Source organism: Balaenoptera acutorostrata, chromosome 9 (assembly GCF_949987535.1).
Source record: "Balaenoptera acutorostrata chromosome 9, mBalAcu1.1, whole genome shotgun sequence".
Lineage (NCBI taxonomy): Eukaryota > Metazoa > Chordata > Mammalia > Artiodactyla > Balaenopteridae > Balaenoptera > Balaenoptera acutorostrata.
Window position 1 is genome coordinate 96618526 of NC_080072.1, and position 12666 is coordinate 96631191.

The following is a 12666-nucleotide window of genomic DNA, read 5'->3' on the forward strand; positions in this document are numbered from 1 at the left end:
AATCTCTACAAGTATTAAAATTCATAAACTGTATATCAAGAGCAAAAAGTTCATGTTATTGTATGATGATTTAACAAATAAAATAAATATGTAAGCAAATATGTAAGCAAATAGCATAATAATGAGTAAACAGAGAGGCGACACCCTGTCTCCAGTCTGAACTGCCTTGCTGCATGGAATAGGGCCCCACGAGAAGGTGAATGTGGCCATCTGAGGCCCTTCTGTAGTCCTAGTGGCCTTGTTGGAGGAAAGAAAGCGGCCACCTACATGCTTGGGTTATAGCCTCATGCCCCGTGCAGGTGACTCCTACAGCCTGCTAGTCACCAGAAGAGGGTCACCAGCACAGTCCAGAGGCTTCTCAGCCACTTTCCGATCATGGGCTCCTCTGTGAGAAGACCCCCACTCCTCCAGGGTCCCCAGGGCATTGGCTTTATGTCCACATGCAGAGATTCCCCCTTAGAAGTTAGTGTTGCCCCTAGCAACCAGCTCTCTCTCCAAACTGCTTTGAATACTGACTGCCTTAGGAAGACTGCTCCTCGGAACCAATTTCTAAAAGACCTCCTATCACTATGTGAACAAAACATTTTTAAACAGAAAATTTAACAAGGTTTTAAAACAAAGATTCATCTTTTTCATCATCTTCTGACTATATGTTTGCTGAGTGGCTTGAGGGCGACTTGCTGTTCTTCCCAAAGGAAGAAAGAGGGAATGATGGTGGCAGATCGTGACATGCTACCTGTTCTGAGAGACCTATGAGAGATAAAATAGAGATAATATGATGTCTCTACACCTAGCGATGTCCGCTAGTATGGGTGTTGGCATACAGTAGGTGCTTAATAAGTCCCAGGAAATCAAGACAAATTCCCAAGTATAAAAGAGTTGTACATTATAATTATTAAAACACAGACATGCCTATTGAATATCATCAATAAACATCGCTGGTACCCAGTAAGACCCATACACAAAGATGAGTTTAATGAATAAATAAGATATGGACCACACCTTCCGAGGTCTCCAGGTCTAGTGGAGAGAAAGGTATGCATAAATAATTGTACTATCAGGCAGTGACACTTGATGCTAGAATAAAATATAAGAACATGCTATGGGGAAATGGGTAGGGAGGAGTGTATTAATCAAGGTTCTTTGGTTGCAAGTGACAGAATCTCAACTCAAATGAACAGAAACAAAACAGCCAATGCATTGGTTCACATAATTTGAAAGGACCTGGGTGTATCCAGAGACTCAAATGGATGTTGATAGAAAATTCTGTTCTCCTGCAATCCTTTGTCCTCTGCCTTCATGAAAGAAGTCTTTAGTTTGAACACGAATCTGGCTTGAATCCCAGCTCTACTGTTTACTAGCCTGAGCTTTTTTGAGCTGCAGCTTCCTGATTTGTAAAATGGGAATAATAATACCTACCTCACAGATGGCAGTTGAGGGTTAAAGGTAAATTATAACTGTAATTGTCATTGTCAGACAAATCCTGTATCCCCTTTTCAGCTCAACGATCTTATCTTCTAATCCCTAAGTACTCATCCATCCATGCATCCATCCATCCATCTATTCAATATGTATTAAACACCTGCTCTGTTCCAGGCAATACGCTATACACTGAGAATATTGATATTAATAAGGTAGGCTCCCCTACCCTCCAGTTACTTACAGGTAAGTGAGTGATAAGACAAACAAATATGAAACATAAAATGTGAGGAAGTGCATAGGAGAAGTACAAATAATCCCTAACATCTGTATAGTGTTTTCATTCTTAAAGAACACTTTTACACCCAGTCACTGCACTAAAGTCTTATAAAAATCTCATGAAATATATTATCACTCTATCCTGCTAATGAGAAAGCTGGGGCAAGTTTTCAGCAATATGACTAAAATGCTCACAGTTGGTGGGAGGTAGGAACAAGTTCTCCTTTCTGTGATGTTATGCTCGTGTGGAACATAAAAGATTTACTGGGAGGAGGGGAAAAAAAGATTTGTTTTGACATTATTTTGAAATATAGTGACCAATAAAGAAGCTATAACCAAACTGAGGAGAGTAGGAAAGAGTGAACCAAATGACACAAAGTACTGCCAGCGTGAACAAGAGTAGAAGAGCTGGTGCGTAAGCACAAGCAGTTTGCCATCTGGGTAGAAAAGTCTAGATCAGAGCATGAGTAGTGGAATCACACCAAAGTGCTCACATTTTTCTTTTCAATCTTGAGAGAAATTCTGCAGATTTTTGCAGGACCATAGAACTCTGAGAACTATGACACAATACGGAACCTCATGTCTATTGCATTTCTCATATTTACATATTATCTTTTGGGGACATTAAGATGGCCTTCGGCTTCTGCCCGCTCAGTCCCCAGTGGAGGGGGACCTTTATTGGAGGCAAATACCGTAAGTGATTTTCCCAAGGTAACAAAGTCAGCAGGCAGAAAACGTGGAAGTTGAACCCAGGTCTTGAGATGTCAGTTCTGGTGGCTTGTCAGTCACATGAGGCTGCTCTCCATACCAGATGCCAGAGGCAGGAAAGGACTCCTGAGTTCCTCTGTGCCCCAGCTGGATCTGACCTGCCTTGAGGAATTTCCCGTCATGATCTGAATCATTTCCTCCTCTTTCCCTTTCTCCCACCAGGGTGAAACTGACCCATTTCTCCAGGTCCCTTAACTCAGAGGAGTGAGGTGATGGGTGCTTCCCCACCGTGTTGGATCAGCAGGGGAGAGATTGGGTGGGGACTTGGATTCAGGGCTCCCAAAAGGCTGCCTGCTCCAGCCGTAGGCAGAGTGACGTCTGCTGGCAGTGCCAGGGCACCCTGGCATTGTCAGAATCAGAACACCTTCTGCCACCGGGCAGGGCTGCCACCAGGCAGGGCTGCCACCACCTGGACCAAGGGTGGGGCTTGGAGGATTGGAATAGCATAGCACTTCGCAGCCAGTTGCCTGGGTTTGAATCCCAGCTCTGCTACCTCCTAGATGTATGATCTCAGCAAGTCCCTTAACTTTCCTAGACCTCGGTTTTCTTATCCACAAAATAGGGATGATGATAGTGATAATAACATTTGCGCTACAGGATTGTTGTAAGGCACAAATGAGTTTATCATGCAAATATATTTTGTCAACCTTATGGGTATGTAAATGCTTACTTTTGTTAGCTTTGTTTTTATTGCTGACAAGTGAGGGTCAGGGAGGAGAGTCTGAGTGCCCTCAGAGATCCCACTGGGAACTTCCAGAAATTTCCTGGGATAGATAGAGCAGAAAAGCTTTGTGCAAAGTAAAATCATAGAGTCCCATAACCGGGGGCAACAGAAAATTTTGGTCTTTGGGCTCGCTTTTTTTTAATCCCAGAAAAAACTGTAAAATAGTTGTAGAAGAAAGAGTAGATAAAATGGAGGAATAAATGGGACATTTTCCCAGCTGGGCAGGAGGATGCTGATTGAGTACAATCAATGCCACCAGCCCGCTAACGAGACCCAATCAGGCGGGGCGATTAGAGATATTCTTCAGAGAAAGAAGCCTGACAGCTGCAGGAAAGTTTCTGCCTTCCTAGAAAAGGGGGAGTGGGAGAGACAGGCAGAGTGGTGTGGCAGAAGGGAGAGGGAGGCAAGTGAGGAGAGGGAATCAACAAAGCATCAGCACCACCCAGCTCTTTCTTGAAGTCAAAGAAGAGTGCAGAAGGCAAAGAGGAGAGAGAAGGGTAAAGCCTCGGGAGAATCTGCTGCTGCCTTCATTTTCTCAGACGTTGATTTTCATAGTCCTTCCCACTAACTTCCCTCCTCCTGCTGGACTAAGGAATCCTGGGCTAAATGACAGTGTGCACTGAGATAGGTGTGTCTTGTGCCCCTAACAAGGATCACAGCTCACATCTGCAAAACCAATTACAGGTCACAAATCTCCTTCATGTACAAAATCTCATTTTGACCTCACATAAACCTTTGAAGATGGTATTTTTAATAAATTCCCCACTTGAAGGGTGACTTCAGTACAGTTCATTTCACTATGTATTTATTGAGCACCTACTTAACATGCAGCATTTGTGTTAGCATTGAATAAAACAGTGGCTTCTCGCAGGGAGTTCCTAGTCTAGTAAGAGAGACATATATCAGTTCAATATTGTGCGGTAACTATTCCTTTCAGCAGAATGACAACTAATAGATGCAGGAGGAATTAGTTAAAAAATCATCATTTAGCAAATTTCAAAGTAATAATTGAAATTTTAGGCAAGAACCATTGGGATGATAAAACCATGGGGTAAAAATTTGCTAAGGACTAGGATATTTACGAAGTATCTCCCCATAGATTACTTATTAATTACAAAGGAAGAAATGATAAACTTCCAGTAGTGAAACCTAGAAGGCAGCACTTAACAAAGTGATTAAAGTAAACAAGACCAAGAACAGCACAAAGAGGTACCGTGTGCCTTTTGATATGATGCACTGAAAAGGACACAACATAATTTATGGAGTACACCTGCTAAAAATGTTGAATCTGAAATTAACCAGGAAGAAACCATCACACATATCCAAACAGGGCGACAGTCTACATACCCACTATCCTGCACTCTTCAAAACTGTCAACATCATGAAAGGTCAAGAAAGGCTAAAGAACTATTCCAGATTAAAGAGACTGAGGAGATCTCACAACTGAATGCAACGTATGATACTGGATTAGGTCCTGTATCAGAAAAAGAATTGCTCTAAAGGACATTTTGAGGATAATTTGGTGATGTTTCAATATGCCTGTATAAGAACAGAAGCCTGTTGGGAGTGGGTAGATAAGTGAGTGGCAGAATTCAACTGCCTACTTGACATCCATACACTGATGTCTAAAAGATTTCTCATCATTAGTTCTTGATTCTTCCCACCTCCAAACCTGTAACTATCATATTTTCCATGTGAGTCATCACCAGCATCTATCCAGTTGCTCAAGCCAAACAGCTAGAAGACATCTTTGTTTCTTTCTGCTACCTCCACAGCCAATCAATCTACCAGCAATTCCTGTTGACTCTACCTTCAAAGGATATCCCACACTGACCCACTGCTTCTCACCTCTACTGCTACAACTCTGGTTCAAGCCACTACCATCTTATGGGAGTACTACAACAATAATCTCTTCATTTTTTGCCAAGTCATCTTTAACACAGGGGCTAAAGAAATTTTCTTTACTTGTAAATCAATACAGGTACTACCCTGCCTAAACCTCTCCACAGTTCCTACTGAGCTTAGAGTAAAATCCTGAAACCTTCTATCTCCTCCCTGAAAGAAACCCTTATCTCCTGTAGTCTCAGTGCTGAGCTTTCTGAAAATCAAACCCAGACTTGTATCCTGTGAGTGGCTGAGTTATTGCACAAATTGTATTCCCAACCTTGCAGGGTGTCTTCCGGTAAAGTTAGGACATGGATTGAGAAGAAGTGGGATCCTGAAAATTGGACTGGAGACATATGAGAGGATCCCAATGAAGCTAGGGACCCCTACATTCTGCGAAGTCCTTTTTGTAGAAGCAGCTCTTACATTTCCTGTCTAAGGAGGTTTGCCCTTCTTTGCCTGAAGAACTTGTAATGGCCTTTCCTAAGGCGGTTCCCTTGCAAGGCACTGTTGACTCTCCTCAGGACCCCTGCCAACGCTCTTTGCTTCCAAACCCATAACTAGACTCAAATCTCAATAGGTGCCAAAAGGTACAAAAGGTGAACTGTGAGGAGTTTCACTAAACATCACAAGAACTGCACTATTTTTCCAATTTACACAGATAGAAATCTGGGGAATGTGTGTGGAGATGAATATTAACTGTGGGATCAAGGTGAAAGGAACATGAAATTGGGTCAGGCCAAATTTATTGATTTGGGCCCACTAAGGAGAGATTCTGGATTCAAGTTTAGCTTCAAAGGTTTGGAAAGGCTCTGTCAGTTTGTTTGGTTAGTTGACTGAAACATGGACCCAAACATGGCCTATATTAAATTAAATTGAAATGCCAAAGCTGCCTTGGTATACAGTAGAGGAAGGTATCTGAAGACTTAGGGAGATGGGAATATTAAAGTGAATTTATCATGTAAGACCTGTTCATCCACCCCAGGAGGGTCTAGAGGATACACCTTTACCCATAACTATGAGAAATAAATTTATGAGAAAAGTCCCAGCATCATTAAAGAGTTCATTAGTCACCCTTCTTTGTAGGTTGGAAATTACAGTGGGAACTGCTACCATTGAACTGGGATCTCTAAATGTATTGGGCATAATGGAATACTGGGTGGCAGAGCCCAAGCAGTGGCATTAGTTGCCAAAGACCAGGTGGGCATGGTTACTGTAGTGAGCAGCAGAGTCAAAGCAGTAATCAGAATATTTCTGACTCTCAGAGACCCATGGCATTGGCTAGCTGATCATGGCGTCCCTAGAAAAGAAATAGATGTGCAGTCTACTAAATTCTTACTTGATCGATATAAACAGAAGAGTTCTAGGTCCAATGAACAAAAGTCTAATATGAAAGACAAAAACATGGTTACAGCCCCTCAGTCAATCCTAGACTTGAACCAGTTTATAGACTTAGAATACTTTGAATGAAAGGGAGCCTGGATCCACTTTGCCACATTGCCGAAAACCTATACTGTTAGTCTTCTTCCCAGCCTTCTCCAAAGGGATCTACAGACATTTAGCAGGGTAATTGCTCTTTGGGGGAAGAGAAATAATCACATCTTTCAGGAATTATTAGACACTGGCTCTAAATTGACACTAATTCCTGGAGACCCAAAATGTGTGGTCCACCAGTCAGAGCAAGAGCTTATCCATGGAGGTTTAGTTCAGGTCCCTCTCATAGTGGGACCAGTGGGTCCTTGAACGCTCAGTGAATCCTTGAACCCATCCTGTGGTTATTGCCCCATCTCTGGAATGCATAATTGGAATACATGCTCAGCAACTGGTAAAATCCCCACATTGGTTCTTTATCCTGTAGAGAGAGGGCCGTTAGAGTAGGAAAAGCCAAGGGGAAGCCACTAGTACTGCCACTACCTATAGAAGTAGTAAAACAAAAGTACTACAGCATCCTTGGAGGAAATGCAGAGATGAATGCTACCATTAAGGACTTGAAAGGTGCAGGTGTAGTGATTCCCATCACATCCCCGTTTAACTTACCTAAGCAAAAAGCAGATGGATCTTGGAGAATGACAGTGGATTATCATAAACTTACTCAGGTGATGACTTCAATCGCAATCAGATGTGGTTTTGTTGCTTGAGCAAATTAATATATCCCCTGGTACCTAGTACATAGCTATTGAGCTGGCAAAGGCTTTTTTCTCTATACCTGTTAGTAAGGACCACCAGAAGCAGTTTTCCTTCAGCTAGCAAGGCCAGCAATATACCTTTACTCTCCTACCACAGGGGTATAGCAACTCTCCAGGCATATGTCATAATTTAGTCCACAGGGAATTTGATCACCTTTCTCTTCCATAGGACATTACACTGGCCAATTGTATTGACAATATTATGCTAATTAGACCCGGTGACGAAGAAGTAGCAACTACCCTAGACATACTGGTAAGACATTTGCATGTCAGAAGATGAGAAATAAATCCCACAAAAATTCAGAAGTTTCCTACCAGTAAAATTTCTAGGAGTCCAGTGATGTGGTGGTGTATGTCTACATATCCCTTCTAAAGCAAAGGATAAATTGTTGCATCTGACCCCTGCTACCACTAAAAAAAAAAAAAAATGGCATAACACCTGGGAGGCCTCCTTGGATTTTAGAGCCAATGTATCCCTCATTTGGGTGTGCTACTCTAACCCATTTACCAAGTGACCTAAAATCTACTAGTTTTGAGTAGGACCCAGAACAAGGGAAGACTCTGCAACAGATCCAGGCTATTATCCAAGCTCTCCTGCAGGTTAGGCCATATGATCCAGAAGATCCAATGGTGCTTGAAGTGTCAGGAGAGGACAGAGATGCTGTTTGGAACCTTTGGTGGGTACCTATAGGAGCCTTAGGACTATGGAGCAAAGTCTTGCCATCTTTTCGCAAAACTATCCTTTTGCGAAACTACTTTTGGCTTGCTACTGGGTCGCAGTAGAGGCTGAAGACCTAACCATGGGCCACCAAGTTACCTTGCATTCCACTTGAGGTGCCGTCATGGACTGGGTGTTATCTGACTCACCAAGAAATAAAGTGGGGTGTATACACCATCACTCTATTACAAAATAGAAATGGTGTATAGGAGATCAGGCTCAAGCAGGTCCTAAAGTCACAAGTAAGTTGCATGAGGAAACAGTCCAAGTGCTCAAGACCCCTACTCCTTCTACGTTCATTTCTTTCCCCAGGCCCGCACCTTGGCCTCATGGGGAGTTGTCTATGGCCAGCTAACTGAGGAAGAGAAAACTCAACCTAGTTTACAGATGGTGCCTGTGTACATGATACACAGGCACCACCTCAAAATGGACAGGTATAGTATTAAAAGCCCCCTTTCTGGAACATCTCAGAAGGACAGTGGTGAGAAATCCTCCCAGTGGGCAGAACTTCAAGCTGTGTACCTGACTGTTCATGTTGCCTGGAAAGAGAAATGGTCAGAGGTACAAGTCCATACCAATTCTTGGGCTGTAGCCAATGATTTGGCTGGGTGGTCAGGGACCTAGAAGTAACACAATTAGGAAATTAATGACAAGGATATCTTGACAATTGCAGTGTCAGTGGTAGTGGAGGTGAAAGTCTGAATGGAGTTAGTGTTAAGACCGAGGGGAGAAGAAATGACACCACAAGTCACAGATAATACCTTCAAGGTTCTGCTGCAAACAGGAGCAGAGAGAAGTGCGGTGGTGGATGGCAGTGGGAGTGGGTAAAACAGAGGGGAAGTAGGAAATGTTACTAATTATTTTAAGATACAGTAAAGACTGATTTATCCAAAAAAGGAAGAAAATTAATGACAAGGAGGTTTGGGAAATAGGTATGTGAATAGACCTCTCTGAATGGGCAATAATGTGAAGGTAGCTGTGTCCCACGTGAGTACTCACCAAAAGGTAACCTCACCAGAGGATTTTTTTTTTTTAAGTTTAATTTTTATTTATTTATTTATGGCTGTGTTGGGTCTTCGTTTCTGTGCGAGGGCTTTCTCCAGTTGCGGCAAGCGGGGGCCACTCTTCATCGCGGTGCGCGGGCCTCTCACTATCGCGGCCTCTCGTTGCGGAGCACAGGCTCCAGACGCGCAGGCTTAGTAGTTGTGGCTCACGGGCCTAGTTGCTCCGCGGCATGTGGGATCTTCCCAGACTAGGGCTCAAACCCATGTTCCCTGCATTGGCAAGCAGATTCTCAACCACTGCGCCACCAGGGAAGCCCCCCCACCAGAGGATATTTTAATAATTTAGTAGATAGGATGACCACTCTGCAGATACAGGCAGCTTCCTTCCTCATGGCTAAACGTGCTCATGAATAAAGTGGCCGTCATGCAGAGATGGAGGTGATGCACGCCCTCAGCAACATGGACTTCCACTCACCAAGGCTGACAAGACTACAGCCACTGCTGAGTGCCCAACCTGCCATCAGCAAAGATCAACACTAGTCCTTGATAAGGCACCATTCACCAGGATAACCAGCCAGCTACCAGTGGCAGATTAATGACATCGGCCACTTTCATTATGGAAGGCGCATCTTTTGTTCTTACCGGAACAGACCCTTACTCTGGACAAGGATTTACCTTCTCTGCCCCCAATGCTTCTGACAAAACCACCATTCATGGATTTATAAAATTCGTATCTACCATCATGGTATTCTACACAGCATTGCTTCTTATCAAGGGACTCACTTCACAGTAAATTAAGTGCAATAATGGGCCCACACTCATGGAATTCACTGATCTTACCATATTCTCCATCATCCTAAAGCATCTGACTCGATAGAACAGTGGAACAGCCTTTTGAAGACTCAGTTATGGTGCCAGCTAAGTGGAAATACCATGTGGAGCTGGAGCAAACTTCTCCAGAAGGTTGTATGTGCTCTGAATCAGCATCCCCTATATGGTGCTGTTTTTCCCATAGCCAGGTTTCATGGATCTAGGAAGCAAAGAATGGAAATGGGAGTGGCTCTATTAGCTATTACCCTAGTGATCCACTAGATGTTTAGTGGATTCATAGATCTTCTAGTTTGCTTCTTTTCCCTGTGACTTTAGGTTCTGCTTGTCTAGAGATCTTAGTTCCAAAGAGAAGAATGCTTCCACTAGGAGACACAACAATGATTTCATTGAATTGGACTACGCAGCCACTTGGGGCTCCTCACATCTCTGAATCAACAAGCAAAGAAGTGGGATGCCATACTAGTGGGATGATTGATCCTAATTTTTAAGGGAAACTGGGTTGCCACTACACAATGGAGATAAGAAAAAAGTATGTCTGGGATACAGGAGATCCTTTAGGACTCTTAGTACTTCCATGTGCTGTGATTAAAGTCAATGGAAAACTGCCACAACTCAGTTCAAGCAGGACTGCTAATGGCCCAGACACTTCAGGAATGAAGGTCTGGGTCACTTGACGAGGCAAAGAAGTAAGACAAACTAAAGTGCTTGTTGAGGACAAAAGGATGTAAAATGAATAGGAAAAGATAATTATGCATACCATCTATGATCATGTGACCAGTTTTAGAAACAAGGATTATAATAGTTATGAGTATTTCTTCCTTATTTTGTTATGAAATAGAGATATAATATTTGTATAAAATATTTTAATATAGATATTTAAATTTACTTTTAAATGTATATTTTAAATAAATATATTTATTATATAGCATATTATAATTTATAATAAATATGGAATTAATATTTACATTTATTATTAATATAAATATATAAATATAGTATATAATATTTTCCTTCTCTTACTCCCTTATCATCTAACATCAGATGTATTAATAATAGTTAACTTTATATCTCAGTATTTAAGATACAAGACAAAGAAGAAGAGTGAACACCCATCCAAGGACTTCGAAATCTCTTCTGGGGAAAATGTTGGTATGTTTTTGGTTGTTCTCAGGATAGTTGTATCATGTTAGATAGAAGTAGGACATTGTTACTGTCTTTATTTGTATATTAAATATGTCTGAGATGTGTATGGGTGCCAAGCTGGCAGGGGGTGGTCTGTGATGGTCATTTTGACATGTCAGCTTGGCTAGGCTGCAGTCCTCAGTTGTTCAATAGAGCACTGATCTAGATGTTGGTGTAAAGATATTTTGTGGATATGATTAAAGTCCATAATCAGTAGACTTTAAGTAAGAAAGATTATCCTAGATAATCAGAGTAGGTATAATTTAATCAGTTGCAAGGCCTTAATAGCAGGACTGCAGCTTCCCTGAGAGAAGAAGAAATTCTTCTTGTAGACAGCAGCTTTAGCTCATGGCTAAGTCTTACAGCTCACCCTTCCTGGTAGCCTCCCTACAGATTCCAGACTTGCCTAGCCAGCCCCCACGATCATGTATGCCAATTCCTTATAATAAATCTCTTGATATGTATTTCCTACTTATTCAGCTTCTTTGATTGAACCTTCACTAATAGAATTGGGGGATTATAGGATTTTAAATGACATAGGACAGGTATCAGCACTTAACCATCAACAGCAAAATGGATGTAATTACCAAAAAAGTTTGCAAGGTCTGAGGCAATTGGGGGTGGGGAGGGGGAGGTGGGGGACGGGCGCTGAACTGCAGGGATCTGTGGTATTGGCTAACTGATCATGGAGAAAAAGAAAGCTCCCTATGGTATCATGCTGCTTTTATAATTTTTTTTAAAAATCAAGTGCTGGAAAGCAGAAGGCTGCCATCAGCTGCCACAGTGGAAATTTCTAGGCCTTCATCCAACTTTCAGATTGGGTATACCCAGAGCTCACAGATGAAGTGGAGTCTGTGTCATATTGTGGAAAGATCCTACAATGTCATCACAAGTATATACAGCCTGTACTACCCCAATCCTTCCCCAGAGTGATATAAGGCATTTGCCAGGATGATTGTGCCCCAGGAGAAAGGAAATATCTTAACTGTTCAAGGACCATTAGATACAGGATTTCAGCTGACTCTGATGCCAGAGAACCCAAAATGCCATCACAAACCTCTGATTAGAGTAGAGGTTTGGGGGTGGGGTGTGGCCAAGATGGCAGAGTAGGAAGACCCTGAGCTCACCTCCTCCCATGGGCACACCAAAATTACAACTATTTACAGAGCAACTATTGATGAGAAAGACCTGAAAAGTATCAGAAAAATATCTTCTACAACAAAAGATATAAAGAAGGAAGAAAACAAGATGGGTAGAGGGACAGAGATGCGGTATAGTCAAGACCCATACCCCCAGGTGAGAAACCCACAAATGGGAGGATAATTACAATTGCAGAGGTTCTCCCCAGGGAGTAAGGGATCCAAGGTCTGTATCAGGCTCCCCAGCCCAGGGGTCCTGCAACAGGAAGATGAGCCCCCAGAACCTTTGGCTTTGAAGTGCAACAGGGCTCACTTTGGGTAGAGCCAGAGGACTGTAGGAAATAAAGACTCCACTCTTAAAGGGTGCACACAAGATCTCATATGTTCTGAGACCCAGGATAGAAGCAGTAATTTGAAAGGAGCTTGGGTCAAACCCACCTGTTGATCTTGGAGAGCCTCCCAGGGAGGCAGGAAGCAACTGGAGCTCACCTTGGGGACATAGACACTGGCAGAAGCCATTTTGGGGGAGTTT